Genomic DNA, 15,768 nt, shown 5'->3' on the forward strand with positions numbered 1-15,768 from the left:
CAAACTTCCTGTTCTCAGCATAAGTTCACCTGTCTGGAGCATAGTCCAATGCACCATTCTATCTATAACGTTTAGTAACCGTAATCACATCATGGCGTATAGAACCAGCCATCAACGCACCAAACCCTCATGGTCAATAGGTTAAGTTGAGACCTCAGTCACCACACTGGTTTACAACGTAGCTGTTTATTATCGATTTGTTTCAAAAAAGCATCTCTCACCAATCATCACCTAAAAGGAAAGCAAAGGTACTATGTTTACCCAGGGTAACTGGACTAAGCATCAGATACTTGTTTACAGCCAGGCCCTGCTTATTTCATAGAACATTTCATGGTAGTGGTTCAATGCCTTGTCCAAGGGCACTTCAGCGGTGGTAATTTTTAACGTGTCGGACCGCTGATTCGAACTGGCGACGTTCCGGTATCAAGACCACTCCGCAATCCGTTCGGCCACCGATGCTATAGTCATTATGTTATACAGGCTACTTAGAAATTGTAAATATATGAAGCATAAAAGCATTATAGGTAGACAAACAGTTTGTTATATGACCTCATTATCTCATAGATAACATAAAATGGAAACCCACATACATACATACATATAATTATCAACCAATTAATTAATGAATTGATTGATTGACATTTTTATTTCACAGTATGCAGACTGAGAACATTTCAAAGCACATTGAGCACAACTCAATACAAAAGCTGTTAAATCTGAGTGAACTTTAACTAAATACATGAATAACAATGTATTCACGTTCTTTCAGATTGAACGCTCATCTTGTGAATGATGGTTTCACTGGGTGTGTGTAGGCAACCCCCAGCCTTCACATAAACCAGTGCATCTCCCTCCATCCACTCTCCACTGTTCTGGTTGGCCAGCCATCATTTTTATGATTTATTTATTTTTTGTTTAAAAACACTGCTCACTCCTCATGCATTGAAGTATGAGCTCAGTTCGGGGGGCTCCCCAGGTTGGCAGAGAGGGTGAGTAGCAGCCAGGATTACATTTTAAGAAATTGGCACCGGGTGTAAAATAGAAAAAAGAAAACGATGACATGTCTTAGTTGTTGCTCTTGATGACCTGGATGACCATGAATACTTCTGCAAAGGTTACAATCAAATTTAGATTAAATGCTATTTAGATACTATAGGTTCATTATACTATCCTATAGTTTCAATGTTGTAGATTATTTGCTATCCTGGTTTACTGAGGCAACATTTGTCTCTCTGCATTTGATGCATGTTTACCTTACTTATTGTAAGTCACCCTGGATAAGTTAAAGCTGCTAAATGCCTAAATCAGGTGTATCTGTTATGTTTTATTTTGTCTTTTTTCTCTTAATAAAGTCTGTTCTTAGTGTTCCCTGTAAAGCGCTTTGGGTATTCAGAAAAGCGCTATATAAATCTGAGCTATTATTATTATTATTATTATAAATAATTTAGTTCAACCCTACCCAAATCTATTATGGTGCCTTTATACACTGCCAACCAATGTCACATGCTCCATCAACATGGACAGAAAAGGTAAGGTTAAACCGATACAGAGGAGCAGACTGCAATGACTATAGTTATTACATTACATTACATTATGTTATACAGGCTACTTAGAAGTTGTAAACATATGAAGCATTATAGGTTAGAGTTAGACAGTTTGTTTATAACATGACCTCATAGACAACACACACAGATCATCAAGAGGCCAAGTAAATCAGCCAAAATACCAGTAAACTAGGATAGCAAATAATCTAAGATGAACAAGAATCACATCGGTAGTTTTATTGTGTTGTTTGGAATTGTGATTAAAATAAAGGGAAAAAGCAGGCATTGACGCGGACTGCTACGCATTATTTCGCTGTGAACAACATCTGCAGTTGTGGGTCCGTACGGTTGACAGGGTCTGATGACAAACTAGAACACCCCCCCCTCTCTTGTCTTAATTGTTTCCTCTGATTTGTTTGTGATCATCTTCATCTTGTATTTTAAAATGGAATAAAATTAAATAAAAACATTATAAATATATATACATAATAGCCTTGTCATTTTACTCACTCTTCTAGGTTTCAGGAATCGGGAGGGTTTTCCAACACGGGCTGGTGAATGGGTGTCTTGGGTGATATTCCACAACAGAACGATCTCTCTCTCTCTCTCTCTCTCTCTCTCTCTCTCTCTCTCTCTGGACAAGTCTCCACAGCTGACGGTCGACAACAGTTTGTTTTAGTGCGCCAGGCTCTAGCTCTACTGCTCTAGTCTAGACTTTACAGATATGAACAGAGCATACTTGTGCCAAGACTCGACATGTATTTCTGTCTACAATATTGTCTGGATGTAATGGATAAAGTTGCTTTTCTGCCTCGCAAGTGAAGCCACAGTCAAAATATGAAAACCAACAAAGGAAGGGAAGCCTCTCCCCTTCCCTCTCGCAGTGTTGCCAACTCTCGCGAGAGACATCTTCTAGCCTACAAACAAACTTTAGCGTCAACATGCGCCTACATGTGTGCATGCCATGCGCACAGAAGAGCTGATTATAACCCGTGCCTATATTGTTTATAGTGTATGAACGTTTGAGACAAAAGTATAGACTTTAAATAATCAGATAAACTTACTGTTCTGCAGTAGTGAAACTACAATATAGCAGCAATCCACTTCTGTACAGTTACATGGTAACATGGTACAGTTTACCCAAATACATATTTGGGAATTTCACATTCCTCATATCATAAGATATAATGATTCATTTTCTTTACTTGGAGTACCTAGAGAGAGATGAAGGGCTGCACCTTAAAGAATTGCATTTGCAACCAAAGCCAGAGGCATAGAAGCAAGCTAAAGCCAACCTCCTTTACTCCTCATATGATTAAAAAAATAATAATAATGTCAATAATAAAATATTAAACTACCTTGTGTGATTTGGATTGGTTGACAGTGATATTCACTAGCAGCGCTGGTTATAACAACTCAAAACATGCTGCTACAGTCAGACAAAAAAAATGTATTTTCCAGACATGCAAGTAACATCTATAGCATGCATCATGGCCATGCATCTCCCATCTGGAAAGAACGGGAAATACGGTAGCCTATGACATTTCCCAGGCACAGGAATTTCAACACATGTTGATAGGTATTGTCTATTTTTTCTTATTGCTAAATAAATAAACTAAACTACCCGTAATTTCAGCTGTTATAATTCCAAACATGACCCGCTTTAAGTTTAATTACTTCAGTCTATATTAGTAGAACTATACCAGTCTTTTTTTATGTCCAATTATATTTGCATTTATGTAATCATAAAGTTAACATGTAAATGTGAAAAAGAAGGAACAATTCAGGCCCTTAATTTAATAAAAGGGTGCAAAGAAAAAGTGACAACGTTTCGATGTTTAAGTTACATCTTCGTCAGGTCATGACCTGACGAATACCAATATGTTCTCAGTAGTGGGTTACATTTACAGTAGACCAGGGGTTCTCAACCTTTTTGGCTGAGGACCCCCGGAAATGCCTTGGCCATGTCTCGTGACCCCCCCCCCACCCCCAATACAAACTGACTGCAAAAATAACCTTAATAATAGTCGAGAAGATATATCATAAATTAATACTGAAAACAGATATGGAAAGTTCATGCATGCACCACGTACTATGTATTGTAAACTCTAAATTCCCATTTTCCAGCCATTTAGTTGCAAAAAGTGTCAACCCACGGGTCATCAGAGACCTCAGAGTGTCAGACACTGGGTACTATCAACTTACTGTTTATGCTTGGCAAACGAATGGAAAGTTATTCTGGTACCACTTTCCTGATAAAAAGCCCATCAAAGTTACAGGTATGAAATATTGTGAATAATATATTTAACCACATTGACCCATTTGGAACATCACTGGTTGGATTCTGGACCCATGGTAAAAAAACACTTGTTTATAGAAAATAAAATGCATTGTGGCATAATATGTGTGTTCGCTGTCCCACTATAGGCCTGGCCCAGCCCAAGATCGGTGGGACATCCACAGTTGAAGGACAGGACACCCTCCATTTGACCTGCGACGCTCCAAGCTTCCCTCCTTTCGTCCTCCTGTGTCAGCTGGATCTGACACCCCACTGGCGACTGGACCGCAGAGGACTGACCTGTAACACTCATAGCTACCGACGTCAATTTTATTAAGAACAAAATGATTTCCCTTTTGTCCCTGGCATCTGCAGCTACAAGTGTTCGACTACTCGTTTTAAATTAATCCTCCCCACACATTTCTGTGTTATTGCCACTGCTGTTCTCCTCTTGGCTTACCTACCAGTGAGGACTCGGAGCCCCCACCAGGACAACAGAGTTCCCTCCCACGGCCAAATAAGGACACCATTAGGACAGTTAGAGAAAGCTGGGTAGAACTGCAGGCTGGCAGAGGGAAAGAGTTTAGCTGTGATCCATTGTTGAAGATGATATATTTAAGTATATCTAACGGGGGAGTCATGTTAACATTGATAAAAAGGCAAATTAAACAGTGACTTGTACTTCTTCTGGTGTAGGGTTTCCTATCAACAATATGCTACTTTCTGAAGTCATGTGGCTAGAAAAAAGAATAGTCTTGGGACATTTACAGTTGGATTTGCATCAGCATAACAGGGGGGACTGTAAAGTTAGGGACAAACATTGAGTAATTTTCAAGGTGGTTTTAGAACTGGTCAGAGCTGCTATGATTGTGACAATAACCTCATTGGTGCCCTTGACAGAAAAGAGTTTATTTTCCGTCTAGTAGACTCATCCTGTCGTGTAGAGTGAAAGGGAAATAAAGCAGTTTCAATGCAGAGTTTTGCAGACTAAAGGTTTTCTCCCCTAGATGTGCTATTTGCAACAGATTGGAATCTGGATGCAAGATAAAAGACAGACAGAGATAATGTAGTTGTTTTCACAGAGTAGCAGCGTTAAACATGTTTTCCCTATGACAATTAAAGATATAAACTCAAAGTTAAAGTTACGTTAAACCACTCTGCTTATTTTAAAACTTTGATTCAGTGTACTATGCATTTCTAGGTAGAGGAAGTTATCTTGAAAGTGCACATGGTTAAAAGACCAGGTTTACTGATAGGACAGCTGGTTCCCTCCAAATGGTTAAATCATGTTTTTCTTTTATGTCTTTGTTATTTGTACTTTGATTGACTTTCATTATGTACTTTCTATGCTAAATTGCCTGCAATAAAAAAGCATAAGCTAAATTCTATTTCTGTAGCTAATTGCAATGGCACAAATAATAGTGACTGTTGTTTTCCAGTTCAGATTAAGATTCAGGACATGACATTTAATCCACATGTATCTTTGAATATTGTTTTGCTATTTAATCCACATGTATCTTTGAATATTGTTTTGCTATATCTTTGATTGTATTGAATGTATTGAATTTTGTATAGTATAGATTTATCTGTTGTATGGTTCTATATGTCACAATTGTATATCTGCTGTATTTTTCAGATTAATTTAACACTCTATTGGAGTGTGCGGCCACTGTAATGTAAGAACCACAGCTACAGCTACTGATATTAATAACGGGTGTGCTGCATTTACAGTAGGCGTGTGACCCACCTTGGCCACCTATTCTGCCCTAAAAAAAAGGCAATAACTACATTTGTGGTTGAAATTGAGTTATACAATGAACTCCTTGGTCTGTTTTACCTTGTGACAAGGTTTCAGAGTTACATTTTGCTTTGTTTGAGAGAAAAAGCTCCCTCAAAAATGTCCGCTCATGCCAAAAAAAATAAAGGTGGATGCTGAATGGAGAGGTTTCAACAAAATATGGACTAGGCTACTAAGTATTTATTCATTGAAGTCAGAAGTATACTAATACTCTTACCAGCTTGTCAAAACAATGCCAGTAGGCTATCTGCTTTTGATATAGAAATACAATTAATTTCATGCAGAATGATTTCAGCATTTTGGCCCAGCCCGCCAACAAATTTTCTGTTTCTCCATGAGATGATGTCTTACAAAGTAACCATGAATTATATTCTGCCCATGAGAAGATTCTTAGCCATTTAGCAGCAATGAAGCCAATTATACGGCAGGGTTCCCCAATAATTTTTTGGGGGTCCCAAATATAAATGGCTTTAAATGGGGTCAGTAGCCTCTGCATGTCAAACTGGGGGTCCTTTTCAAATGGGGTCTTGCTCTGAAAATTAATTTTCAGGGCAAAATCTCGACCTTGCGCGTGCCGACGCGGCCCCCAGCCTGGTACCCTAGTCAAAATATGGCCCTTGAGGAACATTAATTGGGGAACCCTGACATACGGTAATCGGCAATTATTGGGAATAATAATTACCCACTGCCCCTGCGTTAAATTCATGTTATGCTTCATTGTATTTAGCATTTCATGTTGTAGAACTGTTGGACACATTTAGGGCCCCATTTTTAAATAGTTCAAATAGCCGATCTACAAGCTGACAACGTGCTGATGTAGATCGGCTATAGTTGATCAATTAAAAAAAAATCAAAAAAATAACAAAGGCAAAGAAGTTCAGAGAGGGTTTAGCACTGACAAAAATAGGGCCCGTGCCCTGAAGTGATCGAACCACACAGTCTACTCCAACCCTAAAACCCCAGGGTTCAACCCGTAGTAGTAACCTACAGACACCAGACCCCCACTTAAGTTCCCATCCCAAATATAAACATGCCAACATTATGAAAACGACAGAAGACATTACAACAATGTTGTATCCTACTGACTCACCTGCCAGTGAGGCGCTCCCACCAGGAGGACATAAGGCCTTCATCCTACTCCTCCCAGCCCAACACTCCCCGCTGACAGGTGCCGCCCCACTGCGCCTCAGCCTGTAGAATTACATAGCCTGGGCAGGTTTATAATCCGGTCGGGAGCGGATAACTTTCGTCATGTTGTAGTCAATGATTTCTAGTCATCTAGCAGGAAACCACAAGACGGAATCAGTACTTCTTATTCCGCCTTGTGGGTTCCTGCCTAAAGGACTACAAATCAGTGACTACAACATGACGTAAATTACCATCCGCTCCGGACCGGTTCACACAGCAATTTTGGAACTCAGACCAGGCTGTCCTCCGAGGTGGAAAGCCTGCATGGTGACGCGAGGTTAAGGATTACATGCTGTGACACATACTGTATCACCCTCTCTCTCCCTGCCCAGCTTCCCTCCACCGAACACGGGCCATTTGTGTTCGTATAGATGCCCGACAAAGCCAGATGCACCACGGTGGATTTTCACTCTAAAGACACATGGTATATGCACCGTAGTCTCTCGAGACAGATTTTTTTTGTTGATGGATTTGACGATGGATTCTCAGATTGTACGCACTGTAATATGCATTAGTGTGCACGTATGGCATGGCCACAAGCAGCAATACATTTCACCTTTTTAGAAAAACCACACCTGTGCGATGTGAAGGGCGCTCTAATCATCATACATCATCTCATTCTGGCCAATCACAACTTGAGTCCTCACTTTCATCATCGATGTTGCTTCGTCATCAATGCATGTCATCAATAATTTACACCATGACGTAAAGTTTTCCATTCATTGTCAATGGGAATTTAATGTTTGGGTAGGACAAAGTTTGTGGACACACACTAAAAGCTGGACATATAGGAGGGCCTCAAAAAAAGAATTGCTTGAATAAACATGCACTTTGAAGAGTATAATTTATTTCAGGAACCTATATAATAACAGTTACAAACTGCTTTGGTAAAACGAGCATGTATCAGACTCCAGCAGCTGGCTGCTACAGGACGTCACAGACATAAGTCGCATACCGAAGCGGACGTAGGGGGCACGGCCAGGAATACCATCTATATAGGCCATTGTTTCTCAAAGTAGGGTCCTTGAGGTAGTTGCAGAGGGTCCCCAGATAAATGATGGCTAGTTAGGAACCAAATAGGCTAGGAACCAAATGGACCCTTATGTGGTTGTAACTTTGAGAGTGTACTAATGCAGGGGTTCTCAACGTTTTTGTCTGGGGACCCCCGGAAAAGCTTTGGCCATGTCTCACGCCCCACTCCCCGCCCCCCCCTCCCCACCACGAATGTAAACTGACAAAAAATAACCTTATAATAGAGAAAATACATCATAAATATTCGAATACTGAAACCAGATTTTATCATTAAGGAAAGTTTACATCATAAATATTTGAATACTGAAACCAGATTTTATCATTAAGGAAATTTTATGCATGCACTATGTGTACGTAAACTCTAAATTTCCATTTTCCAGGGACCCACGGGTTGAGAACCCCTGGCCTATTGAAGCGGTGGTCTATTCAAGCACTTTTGACCGGCTGCAGAAGATGAATAAGGAGGCCAGGCATGTCCTTATTTGACTAACATTTTATTAAAAACTAAAGTAGTGGTAGTATGGCTGTACAGCAGGTACATTATTTGAATGAGTTGTATATATGGAGGGACAACATCTTGCTCTTCAATAAGCTCCGTTCTTTTATAGTGAGAGTAAAATGTTCAGAGGTCAACATGTGTCACAAAATACACTGAATCCTGACCTGTACTGTGTGTCTCTTTCCAAAGTGTATTGTTCTCACACACAAGTACACAATTATACTGTTTGTTTAAAAATCATGTATTGTTATTGTACTGTTCTCTATACAGTACTGTTTGATATTGTGATTGAGTACAGTATAACAACAGCATCATAATAATAAAACATGCTGTGTCAGATGTACATATAAGCAGAAATACATAATGTAGATCAGGGGTAGGCAACTTTGACCATGGAGAGGGCCACTATATTTCCACACTCACTCCAGAGGGACCACTGTCATAGCACAAATAGCTGATCTACAAGCTCAAAACGTGTCGCACTGCGGCACGTTTTGAGCTTGTATATCAGCTATTTTTAAATTTAAATCCTGAATAATTTTTTGACATTTTTTTATTGGGATGGTGGGCCCCGGGGCCGCCAGTTACCCATGTATGATGTAGATAGATTGATGCAATGGGGAAAAAAACATCAAAATGACAGAAAAAAAAGATGGTCTCTAACAGACTCAAACACAGGTCACCACCATACTTTTCTGTTCTAATAATTTCTCAGATAACTCTTGACCCAGTCAAAAATAAATACCACTAAAATGGATCATAAATGCATGTTTACGTCGAAAGTTTCTCTCAAGGGTGAATTATTAGTGGCGTTTAAGGCGGGACATTTCAGAGACACTGATCACATCCATGGGGATTCTCTCCACTGTAATTCCCAGTATGATTTCTCTGGTGGCTTTTAAGGCCGGCCAAACGAGAGAAGTGTTGTCAACACTGATCACATCCATAGGGTATCTCTCAAGTGTGAATTCTCTGGTGTGTTTTAAGGTTGGACAATTGAGAGAAGCGTTTTCCACACTGATCACAACCATAGGGTTTCTCACCAGTGTGAATTCTCTCATGGCTTTTAAGGCAGTCCAAACGAGAGAAGTGTTGTCCACACTGATCACATCCATAGGGTTTCTCTCCAGTGTGAATTATCTCGTGTTTTTTAAGGTTGGCCAATAGAGAGAAGTGTTTTCCACACTGATCACATCCATAGGGTTTCTCTCCAGTGTGGATTATTCTTTGGTGGGTTTTAAGGCTGGACATTACCGAGAAGTGTTGTCCACAGTGATCACATCCATATGGTTTCTCTCCAGTGTGAATTATCTGGTGTCTTTTAAGGTGGGACAATTGAGAGAAGTGTTGTCCACACTGATCACATCCATAGGGTTTCTCTCCAGTGTGAATTCTCTGGTGTGTTTTAAGGTTGGACAATTGAGAGAAGTGTTGTCCACACTGATCGCATCCATAGGGTTTCTCTCCAGTGTGAATTTTCTGGTGGGTTTTAAGGTGGGCCAATAGAGAGAAGCGTTTTCCACACTGATCACATCCATAGGGTTTCTCTCCAGTGTGAATTTTCTGGTGGGTTTTAAGGTGGGCCAATAGAGAGAAGCATTTTCCACACTGATCACATCCATAGGGTTTCTCTCCAGTGTGAATTCTCTGGTGTATTTTAAGGTTGGACAATTGAGAGAAGTGTTGTCCACACTGATCGCATCCATAGGGTTTCTCTCCAGTGTGAATTTTCTGGTGGGTATTAAGGTGGGCCAATAGAGAGAAGCGTTTTCCACACTGATCACATCCATAGGGTTTCTCTCCAGTGTGAATTCTCTGGTGTGTTTTAAGGTTGGACATTACAGAGAAGTGTTGTCCACACTGATCACATCCATAGGGTTTCTCTCCAGTGTGAATTCTCTGGTGTGTTTTAAGGTTGGACATTACAGAGAAGTGTTGTCCACACTGATCACATCCATAGGGTTTCTCTCCAGTGTGAATTCTCTGGTGATTTTTAAGGTTGGACATTTCAGAGAAGTGTTCTCCACACTGATCACATCCATAGGGTTTCTCTCCAGTGTGAATTCTCTGGTGTGTTTTAAGGCTGGCCATTTGAGAGAAGTGTTGTCCACACTGATCACATCCATAGGGTTTCTCTCCAGTGTGAATTCTCTGGTGTGTTTTAAGGCTGGACATTACAGAGAAGTGTTGTCCACACTGATCACATCCATAGGGTTTCTCTCCAGTGTGAATTCTCTGGTGTTTTTTAAGGTTGGACACGTCAGAGAAGTGTTCTCCACACTGATCACATCCATAGGGTTTCTCTCCAGTGTGAATTATCTTGTGTGTTTTAAGTCTGGACGATTGAGAGAAGCGTTGTCCACACTGATCACATCCATAGGGTTTCTCTCCAGTGTGAATTCTCTGGTGTGTTTTAAGGCTGGACATTAGAGAGAAGTGTTGTCCACACTGATCACATCCATAGGGTTTCTCTCCAGTGTGAATTATTTCGTGTCTTTTAAGGCTGGACATTTCAGAGAAGTGTTGTCCACACTGATCACATCCATAGGGTTTCTCTCCAGTGTGAATTCTCTTGTGTGTTTTAAGTCTGGACGATTGAGAGAAGCGTTGTCCACACTGATCACATCCATAGGGTTTCTCTCCAGTGTGAATTCTCTGGTGGGTTTTAAAGGTGGACATTACCGAGAAGTGTTGTCCACACTGATCACACCCATAGGGTTTCTCTCCAGTGTGAATTCTCTGGTGGGTGTTAAAGCTGGACATTACCGAGAAGTGTTGTCCACACTGATCACATCCATAGGGTTTCTCTCCAGTGTGAATTCTCTGGTGTTGTTTAAGGCTGGACATTTCAGAGAAGTGTTGTCCACACTGATCACATCCATAGGGTTTCTCTCCAGTGTGAATTCTCAGGTGTTTTGTAAGGGTGAGCTTATGAGAGAAGTGTTGTCCACACTGATCACATCCATATGGTTTCTCTCCAGTGTGAATTCTCTGGTGTATTTTAAGTTTGGAGATGCAAGTGAAGTGTTTTCCACACTGATCACAGCAATGGTGTTGTTTCTTTGCCAAGCTCCTTTGTTCGTTCACCTCTGGTAGGTCAGGGCAGTCAGACTGGTGATGCGACACTGGAATGGAAACAAATACAAAGGAAAGATTGTTGGTAGGTAGAAAGACTTTAGAGAAGTAGAAGAACTTTGTGGATGTTCAACAAATCTCTGTCATGTAGCTAACGAACAGTGGCCTTAACAACTGTATCAGGTACTTTCAACTGTTAAATTAACTAGATAAAGTGCCCCTCGGAGCAGGTTGTGGCCTCCTGGTGGCGCTATAATAGGCCAATGTGAAAAGGGTGCAATTTCTTCTCATGCCTTGGATGGCAATTGGATGATTTCAGGCATTTTGTTCCAAAAATGTGTTTTGCAAAGATCCACCTACTGGTGGCGCTATAACAGGCCAACGACGAACCTCTGGCCCAAATATTCCTCAACGGCCTGTTATAGCGCCACCATGAGGCCGATTTAGGCAAAACACATTTCTGTAGATAATTGTATCCATACATCACACAATTTGGTATACACTATCTCCATAGTCATGTGATCAACACGGATCTGCACCATTTCCCATCTTTCATCCTGATTGGCGAAGATTGGCTTCCAAAGTTCACATGATTTGTCCGTTTCGAACAAAATGCCACAAATCACAAACGCAGTGTGCCATTTCCGTGAAATGATACATGCACATTTCCACTAGGCCGAGGACGACATGCCACTAATTATTTTCCAAATCAGCCTCACGGTGGTGCTATAACAGGGCAATTCATCTTTTTACTTATGTCGTGTAATGGAGCCCAGACTTAATGATAATACACATATAAGGTAAGGCCACAGAGCCTTTGTCTATGCTCTGTCTCTATTACCCTCAGTCCAGTATGGAACACATTTGGGGGTTGCCTCAAAGGCATGCAGCTCAGATGTTCCTAAACCATGCACCACCCTTCCCCCTTGGGAGAGAATATCCTATGATAGTCAATTCATTAATACACATATAGTATACTTGTATTTGCATCCACAAACACAATGTCATATGGAGTATGTGCTGCACAGGTGATAGACTTTACATTGAGATATAAGGAATTGTGGGTTAGATGTAGTTTCATAGTCCATGTTTAAAGTATAAGCCTCATAGTCTCAAAAGAGGATGGGTCTAAGGAGCTGATACTGGGGAGACATTCCTTACACTCTGGCCTGGTCATCCGATCAGAGAAAGCCCAAGGCCTCAAGAACAGAAGGCCCAGTTGAGTTATTTGACAGTTTGGACCCATAAAGCAAGGGCGTAGTCCTGACTGGGGTCAGGAACAGGGCAAGAGTGCGGGTCCCATAGAAAGTACCACATCTGGGGGGTAATAAGGAAGACACACAATAACACCAATGTAATTCTATCCACATGCACGTACATACACACAATTGATACAGAGAGAGGAAAAGTATATTAACTGTGCCTCGTGGTCGGAGCGGCACTTGCAGGAGAGATCCTTCCTGACATGTCGTGTTTTGGCTAATCTAAATAAACTTGTATACTATTTGAAAGAAAGAGATGCGCCTGGACTCAGTTCTTTGATCCGAGTTCATATCCGATACCCACCATTATTCAACCTTAATATACCACACTTATAACTGCATCGATCTGTATACAACTTATGTATAATAATAATAAAATAATAATATTAACTTTATTTGTATAGCACCTTTCATGACATGAAATGCAGCTCAAAGTGCTTTACAGAGCAATGGAGAAATAAAGAAAAGCAAGGCTTAAACATTAAAAAACAAGAGCAGTAATGCAATACAGTGAGGACATGAATAACAAAAAAATAAAAGATCAATTAAAAGCAAGGATGTAGAAGTGGGTCTTGAGCTGTGCTTTAAAAATGTCTACAGAGGCTGCCTGTCGAAGGTACAGTGGGAGTTTGTTTCACGCCGTCGGCCCGTAGAAGCAAAAAGCTGCTTCCGCGTATTTTTTAGTTGCCATTATTTTAGGCAAAGCGAGCAGGCCAGCAGTGGAAGACCTTAGTCTCGGTTTGGGACATATTTAGGCAGGCAGTCATGTAGGTAGGAAGGTGCCGAGACCATTGAGAGCTTTATAAACAAGTAAAAATATTTTAAAATCAATCCTAAAAACAACCGGTGCAGTGAAGCCAAAACTGGAGTAATATGTTCTCTCATCTTAGTTCTAGTTAAAACTCTGGGTGCTGCATTTTGGACAAGTTGTAATCTGTCAGTTGTTTTCTTAGGCAGTCCAGAGGCAGGAACGTAGGGACGCGCAGCTAGCCAGTCCCGGTGCTGGAGGCGGTACAATGGGAAGTCAATAAAGGAAGTGAGGAAGAGAGAATTTCAGAGCAGCCAGAACGGTCAAACAAAGTTTAACAGCATCTGCTCCAAATGAAAATTCTCTCACGTTTCCGTGATCTCCTATAGCAGTTGTAGGCCTATGCATCTTTTGAAACATCTCACCACCACCACCAGGCCGCAGCACGGCCGCAATGGAGGGTATGTCCAGCTATTGTTTGTTTACGAACTTGGAAGGTACCCTACGTAAAGAAGAGCTTTACGGAGGGTGCCGAGAGGGGCTACAAAATCCCATGAATACTCATAAACTGCATGCGTGAAAAGAGGAGTTTTATGGGCACTAGATTTGCCTGTAAACCTCAATTTATTGGCATAATTTGGTTAAAAAGAAAAGTCAGAATGCGACCAAGTCAGACCAATCACTATAATTATCTTTGGTGAGACCACGTCGGACATCGGTGTTTATTTATTCCGATGTACCGATGTTATTACATCACTCTCTCGGTCCTGCAGCGCTGTAGCCTACTGGAGAAGTATATCACTTTTTCGGTTCTGCACTGCTCACTGGAGAAGTATATCACTCTGTCGGGTGCGCAGCGCAACTACCCCCCCATGCACACACACGCACACCTCTCTACACTACAGAGAGAGAGAGAGAGAGAGAGAGAGAGAGAGCAACTGTAGTATATTAATGTTCATAATGGTGGAGAATATACCAGGCAGGTTGTATAAAAAAGAGAGGGTCCAGACACCAATGAGCTTGCCACAATCATGACCAAACAGGACCCAATATTCTCTGAGAAGCCCCGTTCCTCCTTCCACAAGGCTCCTATATACTGAGTCTCACACATCCAATCGCGTGCATGTGCGTGCATGTGTGTGTGTGTGTGTGTGTGTGCGTGTCTGTGTCAAACCATAACGATAACCAGATGATACTGATCAATCAGGTCTTTGTCCTAGCCAGCCAGTTCCCTGACCTGTCTGACCCAGGCCTGGACAAAGTTGCATTCCTTAGCTCTCCTTAGTATTGGCTTTCTGTCCTGTGCCAAACCCTGATCATGGTTCACTATTATGAACTATAAGACTACATCTAACCCACAACTCCTTATAACTCAATGTGAAATTCATGACATCACATAACCTTGTGTGTTGTGGATGTAAGTACAGGTGTTTCTCCATGTATTTATGACTTGATGAGAACAGAAACATCCCGACATAGTAGGCTACTAACTTCTGTTCTACCTCTGAGGGGGAAGGGTGGCTTGGTTTGTGAAATGATCCCTCTGCATGCCCAATTTGAGTTCCTCCAGCTGTTTTAGTTGGAGGCAGTCAGATTACTGGGTCTCTCCACATATCTACCCCAGATTGTGTCCCCAACTCTATTTATCTATATATATATATATATATATATATATATATATATATATATGCCTACTGTATAATGCCTATATGTCTGGGCGCCAATACACTACACAACTCTTACTCCTCCATTACTAACCTTTGTCTCTGTAGTATATTAAAATACCATACAGGAGAGTAAATGTGCACGGCAGACAGACGACGAGATGATGTTCCTTGATGTTTATGCGTGTGTGTGTGTGTGTGTGTGTGTGTGTGTGTGTGTGTGTGTGTGTTCATGCGCTCGCAAGGTGTGTGTGCGCTCAGCAGGAGACGCCACACTATAGAGCCATGCTCATCGTTAGGGCCTCTCAAACGTGTCTTGGACTTTCTCAACACGTGTATAGTGTGCGCGTGCATACGCAAGTAACCTACGTATGGTGTGCACGATGTGTGTGTGCTTTAGCAGTCTGTGTGCCCCCCGTCGTCTCAGTCTAGCTTTGTTTAGAATAATTCAAGGGGGCCTTGCATGTGTGTGTGTGTGTGTGTGTGTGTCATAGTTTGACACACTGAAAAAACACCCTCGCTCCGAGATGATTGGGACCAGATGTTGAGGGCCCCTTACACTGCCCAAAGAAGAGATTCACTTATAGAATGTCAGTTTGCCTATACTATCATGAAGTATAAACCTTACTAAATAGTAAATATTCTACATCTCAAATTGACCAGCAAAACTATCCACAATG

General features: G+C 41.2%; 1 protein-coding gene across 1 annotated transcript in view; it reads right to left on the reverse strand.

Annotated features, from left to right (window-relative positions):
* Positions 1 to 15,768, reverse strand: part of LOC308333672 (uncharacterized protein) — a 609,943-nt gene that overhangs the window by 416,864 nt on the left and 177,311 nt on the right. The gene's annotated exons all lie outside the window — the stretch shown is intronic.

Source organism: Protomyctophum bolini, assembly GCF_963924005.1.
Source record: "Protomyctophum bolini genome assembly, chromosome: 18".
Classification (NCBI taxonomy): Eukaryota; Metazoa; Chordata; class Actinopteri; order Myctophiformes; family Myctophidae; genus Protomyctophum; species Protomyctophum bolini.